This window comes from Psittacula echo (genome assembly GCF_963264785.1).
Source record: "Psittacula echo genome assembly, chromosome: 2".
In the NCBI taxonomy this organism is placed as follows: Eukaryota; Metazoa; Chordata; class Aves; order Psittaciformes; family Psittacidae; genus Psittacula; species Psittacula echo.
The window spans coordinates 88303202-88329473 of NC_137737.1; the positions used below are offsets into that span (position 1 = coordinate 88303202).

At 40.3% G+C, this 26272-nt stretch overlaps 1 protein-coding gene across 1 annotated transcript in view; it reads right to left on the reverse strand.

Moving 5' to 3' along the window:
- The window catches only part of COBL (cordon-bleu WH2 repeat protein), a gene marked incomplete at both ends in the record, with an annotated part of 153811 nt that overhangs the window by 112286 nt on the left and 15253 nt on the right, over positions 1-26272 (reverse strand). The window lies entirely within an intron of this gene.

The window sequence follows — 26272 nt, forward strand, 5'->3', positions numbered from 1 at the left end:
ACAGATGGAAAAAGCAGTAAAATATTTACTGAGAAATTATTACCCAGGCTTACTGCCTGCATTTTTGAATCTGCCTGATTCTAGGGTGCAGGAATAGAATAGACTATGATTCTGCACATCATTTTCACCCTGCAAACACAATGATCCAGAAGAGAGAAGTACAGAGAAAACACTCTATGCTTAATACCCTGCAAAGCTTAATGGCTGAATCAGTCAAGGGTGAAACTGTGTTCAGGGAGAAAAAAAATAAAAATTAAAAACAGAACAGAATTAATACCAAACCAGCACTTCTTTAATTAGAGACAACCTCTATTCTCACAGACAAACAGACTAACACAGTTTGGATTACCAATATAAGCTTCTGGAAGAGAAAAAAATAAAAAGAAAAAAGTAAGAGCTACATCAGATAACACACACACACACACAAAAAAAAACCAATTCAGAAACAGCCCAAACCCCACACACTTTTTAATCAGTATTTGCATTTGACCAACAATTTCTATGGCATGTCTCTACTTGCACAAAATCACTACATTGCCCTGAAAACGCATTTTTCAGTGAGGCACCAGCAGGACACTGCAAAATTAGCAGTGATGCAGATACTTTCTTTCATTTCATGAGTGCATAAGAAATGGCACTCCTCTACAAATACACAGGGAGAGTTACCTCCACATTTACAGCAATTTCTCTTCCATGGGAAATTTTCCCTGAACATTCACTTTTATCCTGTATACACCCAACGAGTCACACAGTCATCAGTCACTAACTTGCAGCTCCCCATGGAGGTGGTGATAAAAAGTTCAAGCCTTTATTGTTTCTCGAACTACCTTGGCTTTCTGTATGTCCATGAACCAAACTCTTGATTGATTTCCTTGTCCATAAAAGGGGAAAAAAAAAAAAAAAAAAGAATTGGGCTTCATCTTCTGCTCAGATCCCCTGACGTTTGCCTACAGTTGGTACTTTGTAAGCAGGTGGGGAGAGGCACGGCAGTTTTGCATAAATCTAGATCATGCCAGAGTAGTTTTACTCATGCAGTGCAATATTTAAGGACTTCAGATCAATTTACAAATTATGTAATTCTTGCTCTCCATAACAGAAACTGCACATAAACAGCCACAGAGGTTCACATCAACTTGTTTCTTAAACCAAGCTTTTCTTCTTTTGTTTTTAAAGCTTGTCCTATAATCTGGGAGGGGGCAATTCCAATACAGTGCTCCTGCCAAAGTACAAAGGACAGTGGGAAGAAAAGAAGCAGGCAAGTGTCCTGAGCCTGGCAGAACTAGGGGGTTTACCTGGACTTGTAAATTCCAGATCTCACAGTGAACAGAGATAGAAGAAATAAAGCAACAGTAATAAAACAAACATGAAACTGAAAGCAGCTGAAACTGGAGAGATTTTCAAACTTCAGTGGAGAAATGATGAATGACTGAGTTCTGAGCCTGATGAAGGAGCTGAAAGTAAACTGTGATTATGCTACAGTGTTTGTTCCCTAGCAATAACATAAAACTGCACCTGGTTTTCTGAAGGAACAGGCAAACAAGGCCAGACACCTCAATACCAATTTATAGCTCTGAAATGGGACTGCAATTTTTACCTGGCCACTTTTTATGTACTCTTTACAGCCAAATCTGCAGTTATAGACCTTGTACAACACTGCTAAGGGCTAGGGAGGGCAGTGTGTGTCAGGAAATCAGGCATCATACCATCAAAAGCATCAGCTACACACTGACTAGTGATGTTCACTTTACCTCAGTAAGATCCGTAACAATGTATATTCTTTTCGGCACTACATGGTCAGGGTCTTTTAGATACTACAGTTTTCCTTTTCTTCTGTGCAGAAAAGACAGCGCAGGTCCATTTCCTTCAGAGACATCAGAGAAAGGAAAAGGGAAAACATTCCCACTGCAGTCTTTCTAACCTAGCAACAGTTCGGGTGACCTCATATGAACTTTTCCACAATAGAAACTACATGTTCCCTTGAAACACTGTGACTGCTTTAAATGCCTGGTTTTCAACATTTTCCAAATGACATATCTCAAACTATTTCAGTGGAAGCAGATCCCTTTAAAGTTCACATTTATAGAGTGATACGTGGCACAGATTTGCATTTGCTAGCCAGCTTTCTGAACCATCTCAGAAACTAGCTCCACAAGGCACACACTTAAATCCACAGCTCTAACTCTACCTTGGAACTGCACGAGCAGCTGCCTTCTGACAGGCTTTAGCAACTGTAGTCAGAAGGTGCTGAGAAGCCTGTTAATACCACTGAATGTGAGTGAGAAAAGGAATTCTGCTTTCTCTGTCACAATGGTCATACAGGACAATAAAAAAGCACTCAGTAAGAAAAGTCTTTTTGTCTCCCCACTAAAATAATGCACAGAGAAAGTGTGTGATTTAAAGCCTGTTTAAGCATGGGTACTTTCAACCTTATAAACAAAACATATTATTAAAAAGTTGCACACCATTCTTCAGTAGAAGTTAAATTCAAAGTAAATTTAGCTCAACAAAAATTTTTCCTCCACAAACATCTTTCCCTGTGCTCAGTTCTAAGATACTTGTTAAGACTGCTATCTGCTATTAGTCTGTGGACGAAGTTACAATCAAGAACACTTCAAACCTATGACGCACTCACGGTTACATGAATGCTTCAACCCAGCATAAGGAAAACACAGTAAAAGCAATCAGCTGATTCTAATACACAAATGTACAGTGCCTTCTACTGAGGCTTGAAATAGTTCATCTCACTTTACCATAAGCTAAAAAACATGCAAATAGCCAGGAAATAATTAGGCAGAATACATAAATAACCTACCAGCACTAGTCCCAGAAACAGCATCAGGATTCTCAAAATGGAAAAGGAAAAATAAGCCAACTGATCAATAAGACCAGTGTTTCTGTAGCACAGCACATAGAAGAAATGCAACAGAAATGAAGAAAAGTTTCACCAGATGAAGAACTTCAAGGCAAAGTAACACAAGCCCTTTGGACCTACACTTTATTAATATATAACTACCAACTAATGGGATGCAACCTGGACTTTACAATCCCATCCTGCAAAAACGTGATGTCTTTCAAACGGAATTGGTCCTGGGACTTCCACTCCATAGGAATGCTATGCAGAGATTGTCTTTATTTTCATAAGGTCTAATGTGCATACACACACGCCATGCTCAAGCAAATCTGGAATCCTCTCTGCCCTGCCAAGCAAAGGCAGCTTTACAGGTACAGGTCAAACTTCATCCCATGGATACCACCAGAAATTTGGCAAGAGCTCCAAACAAGAACAAAAAAGCCCCAAACTAATCCAAACCAAAAAAGCAACCAACCCTCAACACACCAGAATTACAGGCAACATTAATTTCTGATATAGCGAACAACTAACACAAGACCTCCAACTCAGTCAAGTCAATCTGCAGTCTTGTCAATGCAAAAGCCTGGAACAGTTACAGAGGGTTTCTGTGAAATTTGTGTATGTCCCATCTTGTAATTAGAAGGAAAAAATCAACATGCAAGTGCACAGTGCTAAGCACAGTGTGTCCCTTGGGTGGAAAACAGGGAGTAAACATTCTCAGCTTTCAGGTGGTCGCAATCCTGTAGTCTTTTGAGAGGAAATCCATGCACACTGCTGTTTGAGGAAAAAAAAGCAGATGAGTAGCTTCACTCTCCCTCTCTGACAACTTGCATTGCACAGCTAGAAACCCAGCCCTGAGGCACACCTTCAACTCCAAACCATGAGGACACACACAGCACTGTAGCAGTCACTCCTGCCTAGTGATCCAGCCTTCAAAGCAGACACCTTCAGAGAACATTTCTTCTTAATTCTTAGTTGCTTATGGTAAAGCAAAGCAAACTCAGATCACAGGCTGGGAAAAAAGACACTCGCTTTACAGTAAGCCAAATTTCCTCTTTGTAAGTAAAATACCTCCAGCTTCTAAACGCAGCAGCTCAGAAAAAGTACAACGCAACACAAATGTAAAGGAAATACAAACAGATTATTAGCACCAATGTAAAACTATCTCAGAACTTTTGAAAATGGAAAACAAAAGTTAAAGAAATCCGACAGAGATGAGAAGAGAAACTAGGAGAGCACCAGAGTGTCCATAACTACTGAAGAGGCAGAAGTTGATCCAGCCTTTAATTGTCTCATACACAGAAGTAAAGTACAGGTCTAAATAAACTACTCTTATAGTAACTTATTTCCAATATTATTTTACAACATTTCATAACATTTATAATATTACAAAAGTATGGCACTTTCTAAACAGTTGAAATCTTCAGCAGACACTAAGATCTAATGAAGTGGATTACTCCCACGTGGATATGGCTCAGGGAATAGTTATGGTTCTCTACACTACTTTATTTTTTAAATAAGGCCATTTTATTTAAGCAGTCTTTATTTGAGTTCCTGGGTACTATAGTACATATAATTATTTCACGCTTTTATCTTTTGTAACATTTATTTGAATTTCAGATTACTTTTAAAAGATCATTCCATTTCTAAAGCAGGATCACACTGACAGACATGATGAAATGATTCCCTTGTGGGAGTCCTAAAGTCACCCAAAATAGACAACAAAAAATAATTTGTTTTTGGCAAAGAAATGAAAGTTAATTATATAGAATCATTTTTAATCTTCCATTTGCTTCTACTGATGAGAAACCCTACAGCTTTACGTATTTTAAAAACAGGTTTAATGCCAGAAGGGAAAAACAGAAAAGACCAGAGGCAAACTGAATGAAAGCATTTGCAGAAGAGAAAGCAGCGGTGGAAGTACGTAACCATGCTTGCCCAAGGGTAAAATTAGAGAAAAATAAACAAGTCAAGGTGAGACGACACAGTGTAACGGAAGTAGTTCTTAACATTGTACCTCTAATTTCACACCTTCCACAAACTTAACCAACCAATCATGAAAAAACATTGTGCTGCAGTTTCCCAGTCTCAAATGTAAAGGTGAATAAGCTCATTGTTATAAATTTTGCTACCATGGATCTCTCCCCAGATGTGACCCATTTTATGAGAGGCTGAGATACGTCCCAACACATGGCAGAGACCTGGCTGCCCCACTGCTTGTGAAGCATTGCACAGCTGCCAAACAAGAGAAAATTGGCTTCTATCTGGCTGGGACTACAGGCTCCAGCAGTGACACTAAGTGGCTGAACTATGAAGAGCTCATCCTCCAGCAAGAATGCCAAATGACTTATTAGCCTATGGCTGGTACCCCAAATACACTTATTTTTTATACATCAACCACACTTTAGGTTAAAAGTGCATTATCTTCCAATAAAAGCCTAATCCTCCTTCCAGTCACTGAGACATTCCCTCAAGATCCAGTACTAAGTAGTTCACCTATCAGTTCCATGATACAGTCAATTTTTAGGGCCAGAAGTCATAAGCACAAACACTTGATTACCTGCAGTGCAATTCACCTCACTGCTCCTTTCGAGAACTCTCAGAGTCAAAGCAAGGATAGAGCTGTACGTTGGGTGAGCTTTAACTGATCAAAGAATAATATTACAGCCTACAAATGCTTTCACACCTATTAATCACAGTCACACTAGGGAGCCTAACAGATCTACCTGCATCAGTTCCCAAAACAAAATAGAACACAAGCCCTAGAGAAAATCTTTTAAAAAGCAGCCAAATCCCAGGATTTGGGCAGATGCCCGCTTCAGTTAATGACTGAATAAGCACTGTGAGGTCTGTACATAGTCTAATAGCTGTACCACAGGACTTTTGAGATACCACCCACATGTTTAGTGTGTGGCAAAGACCACACTACGAGCTGGTGCCATCACGTGCAACTCCACCACGCTGTGCATCAGTAAAGTAGAGAGAAATGGGAGAGCAGGTAACATTATGTAAATATTTGCCTCATCTGCTGAAACACATGCTGAAGAAAAACAGAAGTCTTCTGTGGTTAAAGGCAAGAAAGCATAGATGAGTTACTCCAGAACATTAAATTCCTGCAATCTAAACTGCAGTAGTACTGCATTTTTGAGTCAGAGATACACCAATAATTGCAACTCTTTAGCCTGAGAGATGTGATCAGAAAAAAAACCCACTAACAATTCATACTGGATGTTGGGTAACAAGCCTTCAAAAAAAATTTGGTCTAGAAAAGCAAAAGTAGAAAAATAGCACACTAGGTAGGGATGGTGAAACCATGGTCTTTTCCCAAGGACATCTGTCAGAGAAGAAGATCCAGATGAACCAAAACACGGATAAAGGCAAAAGACATTTAAGCTTTAGGACACAAATATGCTTAGCCACCAGCACCTGAGCTAAAACTACCTGTTTCACAATGACCAAAATCAAAAGACTGCCAAGCAATAGCTGTTAAAGTGACTTGAGGGGAATCAGCAATGCGTTAGTGCACAGCATTCAGTAACCAACTATCCAATCTTATTCCCACCAGTATTTTTTACTTCTTCCTGTTATCTACACACATTTTTTTCTTCTCACGCAGTACTGAGCTATTAGTCTCACTCCATTCCAAGCAATAGTAATGATGATAACAACAGAAGTGATAATACTAATGAAAACATTGCTCATGCTCATGTGAAATGCTGTCCAGTTCCTTTACCTGTGACTAAATCAGGCTGCTTTGAGTGGTATGCTTAAATAAAAAAACAGAATGATTCTATTTTAATGTTACTGATGCTTAAGCACAATGGCATTGGTTAGTGTTCATGCTAATATTCCAAGCATAAGGCACTGTTCTGTTCTCAGTGGTTCCAAATCTCCACTGAGCTGTTTTAAGGATGCTCAGATTAGCAGACAGAAGGCTACAACCATGAAGACAGACACTGCACGCCCAGTTCCCTGCAGACAGCAAATCCAGTGGCTGAGCTGCAAAGACCACAAGATCAAATCATCTACCTAGCAAGACAACTAGTGAGATTCCTTAGCATTATTCATGAAATTATAGTCAGGTTCACGTTGGCTAACTGGATTCTAACTAACCATGCTCACCTGTGGAAAAACACCGGCATGGAAACAAAGCCAACAGCATTTCTAAGCAAGCTGAAATCACTCCTGGCATTGTATCCTCCACATGTTGCAGGTAAACATGCATCCTTCCGTTGCACTCACTCTGCTACCAGTCAGCTGTATTTCTGCAAGGGCACTACAAATGTTACCCATGTGCCTTGTGCCACAACTCCACACTGCGCTCTCCAGTAACACTCTAAGGTCTGGACAGGTAACTTACTGGTTGAACAGGCTTTATGAGCACCCAATAATTACATTAGTTTTCACAGAATCATAGAACAGTTAGGGTTGGAAAGGACCATCTAGTTCCAACCCCCCTGCCATGGGCAGGGACACTTCACACTAAACCATGTCACCCAAGGCTCTGTCCAGCCTGGCCTAATAGTAAACCATGAGAATAATTCTCTTCAATGAGACAATAATTTGTTTCAAGAGGAGTCAAAGACTAAAGATATGATTATGCAAGCCTGAGGCTAGCTCAGAAATACTCACACTGTGTGCCAAGTCACCTGAAGTTATAGGTGCTGTACGGATTTCAGTGTGGTTGTCCTTTCTTAATCTCTTATCAACAACCACTTTCAGTAAGGCTATTTAAATAAACAAATATAAATAAATATTGCTTAGCAACACTGATTTATAAGCTTTCCTGGTGTGACTTCCACTGTCAATTAAGATGCAACTTCAAGACACATTTGCACTGCATTACTGAGTAAATGTATCCCGGACTGTGCTCTGGTTTTGTGCACACAGACTTTACAACCTCACTACCACCTACCCAGAATGAACCACTTGCTAGAGGCTTGAAGACTCAGTAGATTAGGGCCCTACTGCAGCAAAGTGCTTTCTTGATTGCTTGTTTACAAGTGACACAGAAGATGGAATAGCTTTGAAAGAATCAGATAAAACCAACATGTATTGCTAGTGAAATTCTTATGCAATTTACTATGCTGGCTAATTCCTAGTTTTATAATACAGTGAGGTGTCCCTGAACGACAAGCGGTTGGAACTAGATGATCTTAAGGTCCTTTCCAATCCAAACCATTCTGTGGCTCTATTATTACTGGGCTTTTCAGTGGCAAACTGCCAGCACCAGAACTACAGGGCTGACAAGCTTCTCTTCAGAGCTAGAACAAATCCCCTAAAAGATTTAACAATTTTCATGAGATACATTTTGCATTCACTTGCGGAGAAATAGATTAGAGATGCTAGGACATTCCTTTCTCTTAATTATCTTCTTAACTAGCATTTATAATTCAGTCTTACTTCATACTCCATCATACAGTAAGAAATCAGGTGCATCAATATATTAAAAAAAGGTTAATGAAGCAAATGCTCAGTGTCAATGAGATACAGAAACATACAGTTTCAACACAACACTTAACTTCTGTCAGACCCCATATTTATGGGATGCTACAGGTGTTTTCATCAGGAAATCCAACTGCTTCAGGCAATTTTCTGTGTATTTTCTTGGTGCTGACTGACTTAATAAAATCTCTTATGAGAACCGCATGTATTTTTCTTTCACTTGTAAGATACCCTCTTCTAAGTGACACAGGAATACTTCTTAGTTTAAACTGAAATGTATTTTGATTTATTAGAAGAAAATTTACAAATTAAATGTAAAGCAATAAACCCTACTCCAACTTCACTGCAGTTGAGAGACCTACATTAACATAAAAACAGCAAGTCCGATGAAAAAGAAAACTGAAAATGTTAACCCAGAAAAATACACTTACAACGCCAAACAGCTGATTAGTAGGACTCCAAAGTTTCATTTTGATTCATCAAGTAAGAACAGAAATGTTTTAATGATTTTTATATGTCAGGAAAACCCATTTGTTTAGTTAGTTTCCATTTAAAATTCTGTTTAATGTATTCTGTAGGCACATGTGGCACTTAACAGATTTTAAATCACACAAAATAAAAAGGATGTGATATCAACTGAGTACTTAACAGCCTCACACAGTGCAAAGCATGCTATGAAGAAAATCTTGATAAATCAGGCATGTTAACACACCCAGACAGTATCAAATGAGAGAGGAAGCAGCCAAACACCCTCCTTCTTTATCACACACATTCAAATCAGGGATGATTATTCTGGGCATTTTACTGATGTGTGGCACTGCCTCAGGACACAGGAGACAGACAAGAGTCAGGGTTGTAATGGACTTTAGAGTAAAACCGAGACCTTGCATCATCTCCATCAGCAGACTGAAGCCATGGGAATGGTGTTACCTGTTATAAATGAGAAAACATTACCAAGAGATCAGATGTATCCAGTACTTAGGAGCTTTAAAAGCTACTCGGAGATAACCCAATGCAAACATGCTTGAGGCTGCTCTGTAAGTACTGGTGGAGCATCACAGCAGTGACAGCAAGATTGAGTTGACATGCCTGAGCTAGCTTCAAACTCATCAGAGCCTACAAAACCCACACAAGAAGCAGGGTATATTAGACTACCTTATAACATGAACTGCCACTAGAAATGGAAAAAGGACACATCTTGAATGCAAGCATCAAAACCCATTGTACTTTAGAGCTAGTCTTACAACCAAGAGAAAAGATTTCCATCTCCTTGACAAAACCAGTGAAACAGCAGTATTAATGATGTCTGATTCCCTTCAGTTTCTTTGTCTTGTTGGGACTGCTTTTGATACCAAAAAATGTAAAAAGTTTCACAAGCTTTTTTCCATTATGGAGCACTTAATGCCTGCCTTCAACTCGGGACCTTACCCTGCAGCTAACATCAGAGTAGGGTGGTTTACAAGGCCTCTGCCCTCTACCATCCACCAACTTTACACAGGCTCATAAAAAGCTGTTGTATTAGGCTTATCTCTGCCTCTGTCAATTAAACTCTTATCAAACTGAAAAAGCAAATAATCAATTATTTTTCAAGAAAATACAGGCAAAGAATATGATCAAATAAACTTCCCCTTGCATGAAAATCACATTAAGATCTGGCATTGCACGGCTGTGCAAGGTGTTGGCAGACTATCCTGAAACAAGGGTGTCTGTCCCATCTGAAAGCTACTACCTGCTACTACCTGGGAAAACTCAATGGAAACAGAAGAGTTCAGAAGGGATTAACTACAGAGTTTCTTCCTCACAACCGATAAAAAACCAAAACAAAGAAATCTTGGACTCAGTGAAGTCGATGGGAGTTTTACCACTGACCCTGCAGAAAGCCAGATTTTCAGCCTGGCAGAACTTCAGCACAGCTCAGTTTCAGCTCTGTGTTGACAGTCCCACTTGCTACCTCCCCCAGCCTGAAGACAACTTCCAAGCTCCAGGACAAAGCTGAGCATCAGCAGCATGGCATCTAAGGAAGCTTTGGGATGCTGAAAGCAACTGCACGGTACTTCCCTGGGCATCTAACCAGCTGCCTTTTAGATCTGCAAAGGCAAAGTTCTCTAATATTTTCTTACTACATCTCATTGAAAACAGACACTATCAAATATAAGTAACGTATTGGAAAAAAAAAAAAGGGAAAAAATCCAATAAAAAGGCAAGCAAGCCTAACTTTCTGTGTTACCACCAGACTTTGTATCATTTCCGAGTCTAAAATGAGTCAGAGAGGTCAAGGAAATCTGAGGACACAAGATAAAGTCAGAACAGCCACACCACATCCTCTTTGGTTGCCTCCTCTGAAATAGGAAGGTCATTGGCATAGTGATAATTGGTGAAATTATCAGCATACAGAGAGCGTTCCCTGAGCCAGGGCCTTACAGCTTACAGTAGCTCACTTGACACATGCTGGCACAGTTCTTCCCAAAGAGAGATGAGTATGCTCAACAGCTAGCAAATCTAGCATCCTCTCTGATGTTTATAGAACTTCGCTGGCCAGGAAAATCCTGGATGCAGCCTACAGAGCAAGGCTCCTCCGAACGCTTCTGTTAAGCCCAACACAAACTGCACCCAAGCAAAGCAGCAAGGCAGGAGAAACACAGAGTAACATCTACCAAAACAAAAGTGAAAGGGACTCGCCTTCCTAGCTGAGTCACAGGTTTCTCACCCTGAATACAGAAGACACAGATGGTGAAAAGGGAGTTGAAAGATTTAAAGACAGCATTTCAAGTTTCTGAAAGTCATAGCTGGCCCCTCAACAAGTAACACAGAGCTCCAGTATTTCTGACGGATCCTCCAGAAAGAGTACCTCCTTTTAATTTGAAACTAAACCAAAAAAAGCATATTCTTCCCCACTTCTCAAAGAAAAAGTAATAACCTCTAGTATAAGATCTTATTTACCATGTTCTTTTGAGTGCCATGCTTGGAATATAGGCCATAGCAAAGGCATGCATACAGCTTTTACCCTTCTCACACTCTCTTTTATAATACAAATTGAAGGAAAAAATAAATGTTACTGGTTTATATAAGTAAAACAATTTTTCTCCACAAAATTCTACCTTCAACAGGTAGACTTCTCAAGTGGTCAGGTTAGTTAAAATCCATGTTATTGCAAGAGTTCTATTTCAAGATTTTGGCAGCCCTCTTTATCTTACTACAACAGACCATGTAAAATCTTTCACTGTGGGCTACCACAGGCTCATGACATATTCCCAGACAGTTCTGCTGTGAGGCTCACATATTGGCTCACGTATTTTGTATATAAACAAAAACACTGATAGCATTCATCACACAAACATAAACTTTGTTTTCAGTTTCTTACCAGCACCAAACCCCAAAACTTCCTCCTCTGCAGACTACCTGGTTAACAGGTATGACAGAGTACATGTACCTAATGGCACATGCATCTGCCTACAATGAATCATTAACACAATCCTGGAGCAGGAATGTAAGCAGCAACCAGCCTTAGCCCCACAGACCAGTCATTGGCCTAAGCTGCTGAACGAATCCTGAAACCAACAGAAAAGCAGTGAGTGATCAAAACCAGACTGGGGTGGAGGGGTCAGAACCAACTTTGACTAGCACAGTGTCATGGATTAAGCCCAGCTGGTAACACAGAACCACACAGCCATTTGCTCACACTCCTCCTTTCCCCCTGCCCTCCAGGTGGGATGGGAAGGAAAGAATGTAAACCCCACAGGTTGAGATAAGAACAGTCCAATAACTGAAGTATGATACAATAATAATAAAGGAAATAACAAGGAGAGAAAATATAAAACTAAAAGGGAAAGAAAAAAAAAAAACAACAATAAGCACAAGTCATGCACCCGCCAACAGGTACCCAGCCTGACCCAAGCAGCGATCTGGGCCTTCCAGGTAACTCGTCCCAGTTTATATACTGGACATGATGTGCTGTGGTATGGAATACCCCTTTTGGCTAGTTTGGGTCAAGTGTCTTGTCTCTGCTTCCTCCCAGCTTCCTGTGCCCCTCCTCACAAGAAGAGCATGAGAGACCGAAAAGTCCTTGATCAGAGTAAGCACTACTGAGCAACAATTAAAACATCAGTGTGTTATCATCATTGTTCTCAGACTAAAGTCGAAACACAGCACTACATCAGCTGCTAGGAAGGAGAAAAATAACTGCTACAGCTGAACCCAGGACACACAGGCACGAGGACCACCAAGCTTCTTTCCACAGGACACCAACCACTGCTTAACCTTGTGTCCTAAGTCTAATTCTAGCCCTGAAGAAATAGCAGCGATGCTGTCTGAGTTACTCCTGCAAGCTCATCCAGCTCCTGCCCTTCAGGGTAAATGCTGCTAAATGACTGAGGGCTACTCACACCAGTGTGGGAAGGGTGCAGCATTTTGTTGCACTCTCCCTTCAGGGAAACAAAAGCATCTCACACCTGTAGCTGCTGCACACTGTAATTGAGAAGAGTATAGGCCTGCTTCTCACCTTCACAGGACATACAGCATGTAAATGCTGTTTTCCCCCTACACAAATGATACCATGTATATGTATTTGATGTAGTAAGAATGTTACCAGGCTATATGCTATTGTTTCTGCTTCTGAGTCAGGAGTAATATATGAGAACTATTAAATACTATGTAAGTTGCATTCATTATTTGGATCCAGCTATTTCTGTGCAGCATTGTTTCTTCTATGCAACTTCTGATACAATACTCATCTACAGTACTTTGAATAAAAAAATTATTAGAGACATCTACTGACGCAGGTATGAGCAAAGCAGGCTGACTGCTCCTTGTTGCAAGATGGAAGGACATCACTGAATGATGCTTGGCAAACCAAGGATGCTTCCAAAGCAGACATCCTAGGAGGCTAAGTTCAATATCACAGCATCAGGACACAGGATGAGACAGCAAAGGATGGAAATGTCCAGGAAAATGCTTGACCCAACTTATTTTCTCCCACCCTGACTGATTAGGCTGTTATATGCCAAAAAATTATCACACAATAATGGAAGACATGAGATCCATTACCACCCACGTGTCATCACTGCCCATGTTCAGAGCTAGTGAAGAGACACTGGAGGCATTTACACACCATGAAGTCACTTGTTGGCTACACAGCCAGTATCAAATTCTCACAAGAGGATGTGCTGGTTTTGACAGAGTAGTTAGTCTGCTAGGTCCATAAGCACAGTAACAGAGTACACTGAAGATTTTGCCTGGCCTGCCAGTGTCAAAAAAGCATATTACTTGGTATGAAACATCATGTGTCCTCCTTTGTGTTTTGTATGAGGCAGAAAATAAATGCCTAGAAGCAGATGCCTCCTAACATAAGCCAGACATACGCAGCAACACAAAAAGTCCACTCCAAGTGAATAAAATACATAAATGCACATGCACATGTACCGAGATTAGCCAAAATACTATTTTCAAACAGTCCCACTTCCCCGTCAATATCCAAAGACTTATTAATGCATCAGTCTTACTCCAATTATCCTAACCACACTGCTGTTAAAAGCAAGTTATGCTTTATCACAGATGTCCCTGACCACAGGATTAGATCCAGAGAGATGGGGTAGGAAGAGTGAGAATTCAATTTCGCCATTACTTCTTCTCTCAAAACAAATCATGAATTTAAAGTTTAATCTTTCACAAATATCCCGCATGTTGATAATCTTGGCAAACGACAACTAAATTAAACATATATGCACGGTGTCACGTAACAAGTCTAACTGCTTATTTTTAAACTTGGAAGAATATGAACAATTGAAAATATCTGGGTTGGGCTTACAAAGTAATTCCACACACCCTTTTCACGCACTCAGTCTGCATAGCTGGTAGTAGTAGATGGCACTAGTAAGACAGAAGAAGTCTGAAACAGAAAGACAAAAAAGGAAAAACTTCCTATACTCATGGTATTAATGAGAAAACAGTATGTAGCATAATATTGGTTTTAATTTCTGCTGCAGAGAAGGATGGGACAGGCTTAGGATGGGAAAAAAAAACTATGTGTATGATATTAAAGAATCAGTGCTGGCATGAAAAAACCCCACTTCATAAAAATAAAATAGCCTAACCTTAACCTCACTTAGTAATCTCTGCCTTGATTCAGCAAACTTCCACCCGTAAGGAACTAACATCAAGTAGACAAGCAGTGTGCTTTTGCATTTTAATTATTCATGCACATACTAAAAGGAAATTTCTGTCAATCCTTAAACATCTTCACTTGAAAGAAGAAACAACTAATGCTAGCAGAAATACTCCTCTGGCTTCATCTGGTATGATTCAACAAGTAACTTATGCAGCTAATTAATTCAACCACTTCGCAGTTTCTGCTTCAGCTAGTTTGAAGAAAAGCCACACACGCCCCAAACACGGCTACATATTTCCAAGTATTCTCCTAGGTCTTTTCTTGACATAAATTGGTGGATGGGGAGGAAGAATATTTAAAGGACACATATACAGTCCTGCACACACAACTAGGAAGGTGAATCTTCCTCCCAGTGCCCAACCAACAGCAGCCAGATGGCTTCACATTGGTCCCGCAGGGGAGGCGTGGGCCACAGGGGCTGCAAGCAGCCATTTCTTCCCACCGCCTTCCTCCTCACTCTTGCCTTCCTCCTCACTCATCTCCTCCATGGGCTGCAGTGCCTTCAGGCCGCCACCACCTCAGCCATGGTGCTTCCTGCAGCACTGGCCCCACTGCTCCCTTGGCTCAGCTCTTCCTGCCCTTCGACACCCAAGCTTTCCCTGAGGTGCTTGCCTGTGGCTGAGGGGCTCAGTGATGCCCTGTGATGGGGCTGTTGGAGCCAGCTGGAACCGGCTGTGTCCAGCAACAGGCAGCCCCAGCCCGACCGCTCCACACAAGGGATGCCCCTGCAGGCCTTGTCCCAACACCTTCCCAGTGATGCACAGGACTGTTAATAATCAACACCACTGGCTAAAATGAAGAATCAGAGAAGAAGCTTCCCTTTCCATCTAGCTTCTCCACTCAAGGGAAGTTGCCTAGGGTTCAGCAGCTGAGGCACAAGTAGAGGCGGTGGGACAGTAAGGTCCAATCCATTCCTCTGCTGCAGGCAGACCCTCCGTAACCCAGGCAGATTGCTCCACACTCATCCTGCTTCTCCTTCTCTGGCAACACGCAGAGTACAACAAAGTGCACAGATTGCACGAAAGTGGAGAGGTTTCTTGATGATGTCTCCAGTGATCTACTGAGAGGCCAATCTACAGCACCTGGGCGGCCTGAGGCCCACAAGTGGTTAAGCGTCAGGCTTATGTGCAGGAAGCCTTGTGTCAGACGAGACAGTCTTCGGCTATAGAGAAACAAACCAACAGGGGCAGCTGAAGCAAACATCAGCAGATCCCACTAAAATCCAGGTCATGCTGAGCCCAAGAAGTAAAACAGTACAGTAAAGACAATGCAAAACTCTTAGGGCCAGTTCATATCTCCCACTGAGCCACTCATTTCACCCTCACTCCATGCTGAATGCAGTACATGATTTATGAAACAACACAAGAAAACTATGAAGGGCAACAAGAAGCTTTACCAGCAGCACAGAAATGGCAGAATTCCTCATTCTAAGGCCACCACTGCAGGATCACACACACTGCCTCAGAATTTTGGCAAGAGAGCTTTCATATTACCTGTGTCCTTTGGCTGGTGATACACCTACAGAGGCACTATCAACACAGAATCCCCAAGTACTTCAAGCTTAATTTTTGCCCTCATTTTGTTCCACACTCACTCAAATCTAGTATGCCAATGATACAGAAATGTCCTACTCTTAAATGATCAGTTATGAATACTATAAGACAAACTTATCAAACTTCAAAAGTCTACCATTCAAACAAGCTAGACCCCTTCTTTAATTAAAATAAACTTACAGAAGTTTCATGAATACAGAGATGGCAGCAACACATCTGGATGGTGACAGACAGGCTCTCTGCATATTGTCCCAGATGTCCAAACCCCATCCCCGCATTTTTACTTCAGTTTTTCAGCTACCTTGTTGCTGAATAAATGTCAGTAAACTGAGGATCATAAGCATTAAAATACTAACTTCTCACACAGGTTAAGTCAGCAGCAGTGGTCTTGAAAACAAAGAGCCAAATTCTGATGTTCCTACTAAATTCAAGCTCTTCAAAAATATGACACTTAAAAAAAGGCATCTCACAACATATAGGTACCCGCCACTTCTAGCAAGACATCCGTACTCCCGCAGACATCCTTCTGCTCCCATCCTCACATCCTTTTTCCGAGTGAAAAGAGAGCTACAGTGGCTCAAACACAACTTCCTGAGTTAAGAGAGCTTCCTGATCATCTTCCATAGCCGCCTGTTGGTAAAATGGATGTGTAAAACATCATCAAGGAGTACATATTTATTTAAACAACTCACATTTATACCACTGCTTCTGTTTTCAGAGCTTTAAGTCCTGTTATGTTTCTCTTGGGAGAGGAGAAAAGGAAAGAGGAAAAAATTTTAACAAAGTATTTATTCATATTGATAGTGAACACTTGTCTCTGATTGCTGGTAAGTATTTTTAAGGAATTAACAATTTGGTTAGGTGTTTGACAGCAGTTCTAATTGAGCAGATCTATGTGAGCAGACAGACACAGTAAAGGCGCTGGCTGGGGGAGCCCTGCCACCTGCGGGCACCAAGGCTTTGCTCTGCCTGGGCTTAAACCCAAGCGTTAGCAGGCTGGCAGCAGCTGCTCACACCCTGCACTATTCCGCTGGTTTTGGAGGGGCCGCTCCAGCTCCTGTTCTTTTAAACACTATTTTTAGCCAATGCGTTCTTGCTGTTCACATGAAAAACAATGCAAGAGCCAAAAGAGAAATCCCCTTTCCTTTGGCAAAACTGTGCTAATTACACCATCATTAGAGAACGTACTGACACGAATCACAAAAGGCAAACAGGCATCTCAGCTAGCCAGGGGGGGTAACAGCAACAGCCTGCCTGGGTTTTGTAACAATCCTTATAGAAAATAAATTGATAAATATTTAATGCCCTTGGTATGTGAACAGCGTGGTCCATTATGTTAACTCTAACTTAACCAACTGCTCCTGCAATCTCTTTCACACACACATCCTATTACCAAACTTTAGTTTTGAGCAAAATGCCTGTGCGTCAAGCTAACAGTGACATTGAGAGCTTTATTTTTACGTATTTGAAAAAAATAATCACGCAAAATTTATTAACAGAAACTACACACAAGGCATGGATGTTTACAACTGTTTCCAGTTATTACACCAAAGAACTAAAAATGTATATGATTAAAAAAATGTGAGTATGTATGGAATATATTTATATAATTTCATTGTTAGAGAATGGGAAAGCAGTGGTTGATTTTTTATAACCATTTTCTGATTGTACCACAAACCCAAGATACAGTAACAGCAAATCTAACCTGGGGTAGAATAACAGCACATGAATCACATATTTAGGACAGATGGCATCAGGAGAAAATGAAAGAATATGAACACTGCATTTGTACAAACTGGAAAAAGGTGAAAAATTAACTTGCAGGAATAAAAAAAATAAAATAAAGACACAGACAGAAAGTGAAGGAGGAGACAGATATGTGGCCTGCCCAATCATTCCTCTCTTGTCCACCGCTAGTGAAAAGGTATGCTTGAAAAGAACAGCGGAGTACTACAAAGCTGAAAAACTGATAAAAGGATGAAAAAGCCTAAAGTCAACTGGGAAACAAGGAAGAGGAAATAAGTCCCTTCTTCTGAAAATGTTCATTATTTTGCATTATATGTCACTACAGAACCACTCACTCTCATCACATTTTACTTTATTAATTACCTGTGTCCTAACAAGGAGTAACATTTTACGTTTTCAGCAAAATTTGTAGCTATTAATAACACATAGGCAAGTCATCCAGTTCTGTAAGCTAGAAATTGAGAAGAAGAGTGGGGAGCATGTGCCTCCCTCGAAAAATCAACAGCAGGGATGATGGAAGAATATGATGCATGAACTACCAGATTTTGCTGCTCTGGAGGATTAAGAGTTGGGGTTTTCAGAACTTAACCTCCTACAAGTATTTTCATTAGCTAATACTACGAAACCTGTCATTCCACAGCTTGGCCCTCAGTTCAAAGCAACTCACTTCTATGTTTTTAATTATGGGAGTCACACTCTACAGACTTAACCAGAGGTTGTTTAAAGTGCCACGCTTTCCAGATGAAAAGAACCTGCAGAGAAACCTAGTACTGACAGATACCCAGTGTATCTGTTCTTTTTTCATTAATCTGCTGAAAGCTGATCTTCAGTATCACAAGTAAGCCATTGTGTGCAAAAAAAAAAAGACCACTGTCTCTCCTCCTGTGGCACATACAATAAGTATTCTACAGTACCCTGTTTTGGAACAAGAAAGGAAAACGGAAGCAGTTTTTTTTACAGTCAATATAACGGGATTATGCATCATGTTGCTGAGAATAAGAAGCTCATTTATTACATAAAGACTCTTTAAGCATATTCAACTTCCTGAATGTTTATTAGTATTTTTGTAGAAAGCGCTCACTGACAGAAAAATACTTCATACTGTATCAGTCATACAGTTAGATCTAGATCCAGAAGCACTGGTTGTTCATTTTTCCTTACATCAATTTACTCATCTCTGGTTTAATCCTTGACTGGATAATCCTGAACTCATTTTCTGCCCTCTTCTAGATACTAAGACATCCTGGCAGTGCCACTGTCTGACCTGAAGTCGATCAGCATCATAATTCATGATTTCTCCTATGTCTCCATCTGATGCCAGCTACTAAGATAGAAAATTAATAGAAAAGTCAAGTTTGAACATGAGTTTCAAAGGAGAGGAAAAAACCCATGCACATTTATAGTTTCTGCACTTACAGATACCCTAAAACAAACTGCTCTTTCCCACTCTGCTGTTAGAAAAACTGTAAAAAATGCACTAGGAGAGGATCTGAAAGATGGATTAATAGAAGGAAAGAGATCTGACATCTGTCCAGTTAGAAATAACGCTCTCACCAGTCACAGCAGTGGTGCAGATCCATTTCTGATACACTGAAATAAACATTAATTTAGTCTGAGCCAGATCTGCAGCTTGAAAACTAAAGAACCCTGTTGACACGTTGCAGTGTTAGTTCAAAATGACAACAATTGTTTTTTTAATAGTAACAGCCAGATTTCTTTAAGCTTTTGGTCTGCAAGTTCATCAAGAAAGCACATGGCATGCGAAGTAAATGAAAGTCCCCAAAACCAATATATGCTAAAACAAGGATCCCCAGATCACAATGAGGTAATGGATGAGCTATTACCAAGAGCCAAAAAGGAATCCCACTGAAGTATGTTTCTTTTATGTAGCTAAAAATTTATTCTTGAAAAACCACTGATATTCTGCTATTGCAAAAGAACCCTGGTTCAGTTAGTCTGCTTTAATCCCTGGAAGTGAGCTCCACATTCTCTGCCATTACCAGTCTGGTCTAAGACTAAATACAGAACACTACAACTTTAGAAATGTTTCTGAAGTTTGTGTCTCTATATAAAGTTTATAGTCCCCATCTGTCATAATCTCCAAGACAATCTGTACTACTTCTGTATTTTATGGTGAAAATTTAGCATTAAGCAAGGCCAGACAACTCTATCACACATTACATAACAGCTGTCACACAAAACAAAAAACACGTGTATTTTATTTTCTCAAACTGAAAAACATGCCAAAAAAGTTAATGAGACAGTATTTGTTTATGTTGTCTCACAAGATGATTCAACACCAGAAAATAAAAACCCTAGCTTTTCATAGTAGTGTCACCAAGAGACATTGGACAAAAATTACCGCCTCTGTTTTGCGGTTGTGGATGGTCTCCTGTGCTGTCAATATGCTTTCACCTCTGGTCAAATTGAGATTGGCAAATGACACGTTCTGTAAAATCTCTGCTTTCAACTACCCTTTCCAGTCAAATCAAAATCCCACATATTTGGAGGATCTAAGATGCACAAAGCACATGAGTTACTATTATGAGCAGCAGCCCGCTTTTGAACACTTTCCTTTGTGCCCTCACCACTGTATCTCAACACAAACCTACAAGTCAGCATGTGTACCTCCCTGCCTGCTACTAGAGGAACTCATCGTTCAAAAATCAGTATGAATCTGAAAGCTGGAAATCACAACTGAACTGTGGGCGAAAAAGGACAGATTTCATTCGCTTGTTATCTCAGGCGTATCACTGTACATGTTTCTTCAAATACAAAATCCAGACAGTTAGACCAGCTTTCTTTTCTAAAGTGACTCATTCGAGGGCGTACATTTATACCACTTTACCTATAATGGTGTTTTTATTTTCAGGTAGATACAATTCACCATGTGACCTACCTGGGGAAAATTTTGCCTGAAATCACTCCAAACAGCAGCTTAATACGAACTGCCCAAATATCGCACCTCCTTCATTCATTCTCCCAGGGCAATGAAACAGAAACAATTTCTGTCCTGGCACCGGAGCCCCACTTTATTTTTCTTGATCTTGGATTTATATTCATAGCTGGTCATCACTAAGTCTTCGGTAGGTAAATCAGAACAGCTACTCTGTCTGCAGTCAGCAAGGATATACAAGAGAAGTAACAATCCCCCCAAAAAAAACAAAAAAGAAAGGAAAAAACAGAAAAAAGGAATACTTTCTTGGAGCCAAACCTCAGTTTACACAGCATGAAGCAATTTCTCCGCAAGCTGGATTCTCTTCTGGGCAGGTTTCATGGGATCACCATGCCACAGAAATGTACAGGATCTGCCTTGTTTATGCCCTGCTTCTTTGGAAGCATGCTCACACCCTCCCCTCTGAAGTGGGTTTATACATGGCAACACCTGTGTTATTTTAGAAACACTCTGGCCAAGAATAATGCTGCACAGAGGAGCAGACTTTTTTTACACCTGCCTGCTGAGCACAGAGGGGCACATCACCCAGACGGGTGCTTTGAACTCAGCATCAGTGGGCTTTACCTTGAAACAACGGAGTCAAAGCAGTAACACACAGGGTGTGACGTGCCAGAAACCCAGCTCAGTGAAAAAGCAGGGTAGAGACTTGAGAGACAGGTATGGTTGGCAGGAGAAACACTATGGGTATGAAATGTGTTGGGGAAGCAAGGGGAGGAGGAGAAATCCTACCTTATGCTGGATCTGTGTTAAAACATGCAGCAAAACGGGTACACCACTGAAACACCTTTAAGGAGGGAGTATCTGCAGAGGCTCCCATACCAATCAGAGGCTTATGACACCTTTTAACAAGCATTTCTTAATACCCTTCCTCCTCATCGAGCCCTATCAGGCCTCCTTGGTCTTTGTCCACAGAAACCTGGAACAGAACTCAAACAACTTAGAACTGGCATAAACCCCCCACCCCCTTTTTTTTTTATTTCAGCCTTCAACACCTGCATTCACATGTGTTAAAACACATGCGGATTTTGTCTGAATGCATAAACTGGATTTCCCAGCAGCTGGATCTGTTGGAAAAATCCGCTGCGATTTCCAACAGCAAAAAACATCAGCTTTGCTCACCCGTTAGATACCTACTGCATGGTAGTAGGCAGGTGGCTAGGACAATACTATATTGAATTAAATAAATACATCAAAATATACACAGTGTGAGCAACTGTTCCTCTTTTCCAATGGCAGTGGCAGGATGGAGTGAATTTTGCTCATTACTGTTGTATTTTAATCTAGCCTTGCAGTCCAGAACTGTGTAATAAACTGTTCCAAATCCACAACCAGCAAGATGCAATGCAGGCACAGGAACCAGTCGTCTGTGTGGGACCTGAGTTTACAGGGCATTTCCTGTTGTGCCTGCATTTGCAGAATCCAGCTGTCCTAGAGACACAAACTGATTCCTTTCTGAGCCTAGCCCTTGTGTAGCAATTCTGATTTCCAAAAAAGGTTTACAAAAATATATTAGGCTGTACACTAATGGAAAATATTTTCCACTGCAACCCCAAAGCAAAGAGTTTGCTGAAAAAAGGAAAAAAAAGATCGGTATATACAATGTCTGGATGTACACATAAAGCTTTTCAAGGGGCTGCTGTAACTTGTACCTGAGCTTTTTTAGCTTATGCGGCAGCTCAGGAACTAGAATAAGGATAAAGGAGCCATCAAACCACACAATTACTATGATTTCTGCACTGCTTCTCTCCCAGAAGATGCAGCACTGAAGTAGCCCCTGGATTTTTACATAAAAATCCACAGAGAGACTTTACTTCAATCAGCCACTGCCAAGGAAGAGTCTGTTTTAACCACAATTTCAAAAAGATACAAAATTTGATAGAATACCGATGCATACACCTGCATAAACAGTGTCATCTCAAATGCTGCTTAAGCTCATGCCTATGTGATCTTAAAAGGTCTGTTCTGCAGACTCCTCTGCTGACCTTGCAAGCTTTTGTACACAACTCAAGCTCTGGGTTGAAGGCCAAATCCTCAGACTGGAGAGTCAGGCCTTCCAGGCTAGCTCCCACAGTACCCACAGATGTTTAATTATGATAAATCATAAACATTTTTCTCTCCATTAATAGTGCTTTTTTAAAATTACTATATAATTTATATTAAAATGCTCTATTAAGGGTTCACATTACTTAAAGAACAGTGACCATTGTCTCTCAAATCATTAATTTAGACTGAAATCTTCCTGATTTACACCTATATAAATCAGCAAAGAGTGAAGCTTAAGGTTGTTTTCTTCCCTGAACATGCAATGGACAGCACTCTGCTGCAAAATGACGTGGAGGTGATCCAGAGCTTTATAGATCATTCATGATGCTGTTATCACACATGATCCACGAAGTTCAGAAGCACTAGAAAGTGACACACACTGGTACAAATAAACAGAGAATAATTTGATCAAATAGGTCCTGAATCAATAGAAGCCCTGTTTATGAAGAAAACGTAATTATTCAAGAAGTGTTAAGGTACATTGGAGATGTGCTGCCTTTCAGGAAAGCAAGCAGAATCAAATTAAACTCTGTAATACAGAGGCTCACATGCTGAGACTATGCAGTGCATTCTCATATTTAGACCTCACATTAAACACTGGAAATGAAAAAAGCAGATACTACCCAAAGCTTCAAAACTAACACACCAGGTACAAGACAGCAGATACAAATCAATGCAGCAATGACTGAGTTACTACATGATTTTACAGACAGTAATGCAAAGGCTAATTTTTCTTTTGGCTTAAAGCATAATAGTGTCTATATAAGAAAACTGCATGGAACTGTCATTTAGAAAATACTGCAAGACAAAAGTATACAGAGTGAACTGGCTAACCCGTACAATTGTAAGCAGAAACAGCCCAACCACTCGCGGAGCATTAGTGTCACCATGAAGAATCCTCTTTGCTAGTGACAAAGGCTCACAGTAAACTGCTGTATGGGGGAAGAAACGAATTTATAAAAAAAAAATAAAAAATTGAACATATATTGAAAACAAACAAACAAATCCCAAATACCAAACCTGTAGCTGCCCTTAGCCTGGTGACCACAAAGAACTCTATTCTTTCTCCATTCCACCTGCTTCCCAACAGACAGCAGCCTCATCCAGCACATCAGCTATGCAGCAGAACATTCTGAATCTCCACTAGAATGGCATGTATTGTCTGGAGGATTTACAACAAGCTACTTTGTTTTTCCATTAATGCTTAATTATGGTCATGTATATGAAGATGGAAAAACAATTCCTTGCCAAAAGGCAATTGAAGGATCACACTCCTTAACCTCCCTGTCAAAAAGCTACCAGAGTGTAACTTTTTTTTCTTCCTTCCCAAAATAAAACCACCCCCGCACATGTACTTGGAACTGAGTAACACTATATGGCCTTCACGCATATGCACTATTCTACCATAGACATTGACATGTTAATTAAAACTTGCTAATGTTAGATATGTACATATACACACACAAAACCCAAGCAGTATCTCCACCTTTTTCTGCCAAGTTGTATGAAGTCAACATTCTACCATAATTAGCCTAACATAAATAGCCACTACACTGTCCAAAACTGGTTATGCTTTTTTTGCTTGGGCTTCTGTACTTTGACAGTAACCAACTGACTTCAACCTGTTCCCTCTTTCACACTGATCCTTAATTCTTCAAGGAAGCAAGAGAAGATGTAGTCTCACTGCCAGGTTGTTTAGCAGAGGATATTAAAATGAAAATGGGTGTTCAAAAGTTTCTTTTTTATCCTCTCCCAGAATAGCAAAGTCTTGAAATCGAGATCCAGCTTGTGCATCTCTCTCTGAAACAGGCGAGAGGTTTGCATAGAGAAGGGGGCTCCTCTAAGAATCATCTTTACAACCTACAGAGCCTTTCCTGCTCTCAGAAAACCTCACTGCCAGCCCCAAAGCCTTAACTTTTGCCTGACCTTCAGCTCCTGGCACTGGAATGGAAATACCAGAAGAGGATAACTGAATAGGATACAGTACCTTCAGATGTAAAATCACTGTTGTGGGGGTGTCTAGACACAAGTTCGGAGGGGGGTTCATCTGGGCGTTTTAAACTTAAAACTTTTAAACTTAAACCTTTTAAACTTAAAACTTAAAAAAGTTTTGGGGGAATTTAAATCACCAACACTGTACCCAAACACCACAAACTCACTTCATTGAAGGTAACCCTGTCAATGACAAGGCTGATAGTCACACTAGTCAGATGGAAGGCTTTTTTTCCCATTTAACGAAGAAAACACAAACCTTTTCATGAACACTAGGGCCATGGTATGGGGCATTTTCCTATCCATCTCTATCATTTTTGTCCCTGTTTATACTAAGAAATTGAATCATTTTCACTAAATTAAAAATAAACATGCTCTTCAATGTGGGAAAATACTGACTTGTAGGTGCACACATTTACATAATCATTGATTTATGGAATAAAGAACCATACTGGTTTTCAATGTAAAGTAAAGCCAGACATATTTCTCATCATAGCTGAGTCCACAGTACTGCAGCGGAAAAGGTGTGCTGTGGTTATAGGGCACAAAAGAGGAGACCGCAGGTGAACTACACTAAATATTTGGAAAGATTTCAAAGCATGTATTAGCAAGACACTTAAGACATAAATTTAACTTCAAGTTTTGTCTCCCAAATAAAGAGCACTTTTCTGACAGCTCTTTTTTCTTTTTTTCCCTGCTGATCTTTTATTTGTTTCAATTCTCCTGCTTGGCTACCACTTAATACACATCATTTACTACTCCTTGTTATTCAGTCATGATTTCAGTTCTCATCCAGTCACAATCATCTATTTCGGACTGCAGTCAATGGTCAATACCTTTTTATGTTAAATGTGGAAAGAGAACATAACCCTGGGATTATTAATGACACCTTTATCATGTTGTTTTGCTTTTCTACAGGTCTTTTAGTGGGGTTTTATACTTTAGTCTGTAACTATAATACTGCCAGCAACTTCCTTGCACATGCAGTCATTTTCCAATTTGATGTCTAAATAAAAATATGCCACACAATAATAACAACTTATAAATGCAGCCTGTACTTTCAATGAAAACAAGCTGCCAGGCACCCCACTAACAAAAATCCTCGTGGCTCCACGACCTTCCTTTGAGTCATGGGTAATGAGCAACTAGATGCTAGAAACTCAGAATAACCCACACACCCACGCTACTATGCGTCCAAAGAAGATCATTTCCCAGCAGACATTTGTGGACTTGTTACTAATGATCCAGCTGCTAATTTAGCATCTGCTCTTGTTCTCAGGTTACCAGCAGGTCCCTCCCCACCCCACAACCCCGCTCTGAATGGGTCGTACTCACGCACAGCTTTGCTTCTTTAAACTACACGGGTATATTTAGCAACAGTAAGCGACTTTACATGATAAGAAGGAGGCATGGTTCAGATTAAGTAGGTAAATAAAACTCAATCAAATTAATCAAAAGCAGGTCTCGCAAAAAGGAAGCCTTTTTTATTTGGTCATTTCAGGAAAGATTTGAGTGAGGAAAAA